The sequence below is a fragment of the Cupressus sempervirens genome, chromosome 8, assembly GCF_028749045.1.
Source record: "Cupressus sempervirens isolate cs-2001-9-10 chromosome 8, ASM2874904v1, whole genome shotgun sequence".
Classification (NCBI taxonomy): domain Eukaryota; kingdom Viridiplantae; phylum Streptophyta; class Pinopsida; order Cupressales; family Cupressaceae; genus Cupressus; species Cupressus sempervirens.
Window position 1 is genome coordinate 321,158,453 of NC_143125.1, and position 2,246 is coordinate 321,160,698.

Genomic DNA, 2,246 nt, shown 5'->3' on the forward strand with positions numbered 1-2,246 from the left:
GATTATGACAAGGAAAATGATGATAAGAAAGATGATAAAGATAATGTAGTTGGGGAAGAGATAAAAAATTAAAATGATGACAAGGCAACAACTAAGTAGCAGCAAGATGAATAGAGTGTGTAGGACACACAAGTGTTGAGTGTCAGTCCTCCCCATGAAACAACCAAGACCTCTAAAAACATAATTGTTAAGGATTTTTCTAATGCATTAGCTCAAAACATCAATCCACTTACTATAGAAGATCTAAAGAAGATATTGGATCAGTCCACACTTCAAGCCAAATTATGTAGTAATCCAGTTTTAGTTAGTGTAGAAGAATTACAAAAGGTAGTAGTTGAAGTCACAAGGGAGAAGGTGAATCCACAAGAACCACCTTTTATCATTCCTTTAGTGACCATTGTACAAACATTAATTCAAAAAACAATAGACACATCCACCAGGGTTGATACAAGTGTTGTAATTGAGAAGAAGGCAGGAGAGAAAGACACAACTATTGGTCAATAACAAGAAATAGGATAGATAGATTCATCTATACCTACATCATAGGAAAAAGGTGCTAACCAAGTCATAGTAATAAACTAGGGAAAGCCTAAAGAGAGTGAGAAAACACCAAAGGTGAAGTAACAAGTGGCCATCCAAGCACTGGTAGCCTTACTAGCATCAACCACTCCTTCTACAGAAACTCTTCAAAGGTCAAGCACCAAAAGCCATTCCATTGCAAATTTTAGTGCCAAGCCCAAGCACATCAAAGGTAGAAAAGGTAATTCATTATGGAGACATAAGCCTTCATGAAGAAATTGTGATTCTAAAATATAACTATAACACTATAAAATTTGAGAAAATAGGCATTTTGCAACAAGCCTTAGAGAGGAAAAAGCATCAAGAAATGCTTAGGAGAGAACACAAGTAGAAGCAAGCACTTCAAGATATCAAGGACATCTTTTTAGATGTGTTTATCTTGCCAACTCTTGAAGAGACCAAGGCACTCATAAAATACCTAACTAATATAGTTTAAAAGGTCACTAATGAAGACCTCAATACAAATGGAAAACTCTTAGAATGGTCTAAGAAGAAGTTTCAAGGAAAGGTAAATGAAAGAATATCCAGTGAGATAGCACTACAACAAGTTACATTGGCAAAAAAGGTTGAGAACATAAAGAAAGTACTTGAGAACATATTCTCACTATACAAAAAATTATGCAACCCTACATTCTTCACCCAAGAGACTAGAAGCCACATTCTAAGCCTAGAAATTCAAATATTTGCATCAAGTACAAGATTACCATCAAACCTAGCTCAGAGTGAGAAGCATTTTAGAACATTGCTTAAAACACAAAGTCAGTTAGTTGTCATAATAGTAGATGCGGCTAACATTAGAGCCAAACTGACAAGTATTTAGGCTACCCTTACCCCTCATATGGAGATAATGCACAAGGAACTAGGCTATTCCAAGACTTTTCTAAAGAAAGACCCCAATCTTTCTACTTTAGATGGTCTAGTGCACCCTACTACCAAGACTACAATCCAAATTAAGTCATTAGATGTTGCATGTGATAACTGAGATGCAAGTATAAGGATAATAATGAATTTCCACAAATCATTTTTGGACAAACACACCATAGGTGTATAAGCCATTTGACATAAGTGTCAAAAATGGGGAGATATAATATAGGGGGAGATATAATAAAGGGGGAGATAAAGACAAAGGGGGGAAGAGAATATAAAGATAGAAAATATAAGGGAAATAAAGAAAAGAGGTGATATACAAAGGGGGGGCATAGTAGCAAAGGTATCATTGGGGTGATATACATTTTTGGAGAGAAAGTAGCGAACATATATAGATATCAACTAAAAGAGAGCATATTAGATGAAAGAGTATTAGATACAACACATTGAAGTCAAAGGGAGCACAGATTTTGGATACAAATTAGACACATTAACTTAGGGGGAGTTATAAAATTTTAAGGTATACAAGTTCGTGCAAAATTTTGAAATTTTGAAGTTTTGTATATATGCCAAGTCATGGATATGTTATGCTCAAGGGATTAAGGATGATCATGAATATTCAAGTGTTTTTGACACTCATGTCAAAGGGGGAGATTGTTGATCTAAGATTGTTTTTGACAAGTGAATTTCAACATACTTAAGCCATTTACTCAATTCATGCCAAACTAGTAATACACACCAAGCACAATATGTAAATATTAGACCATGCTAAGTTCTAATAAGTGTTGAGTCACTCATGT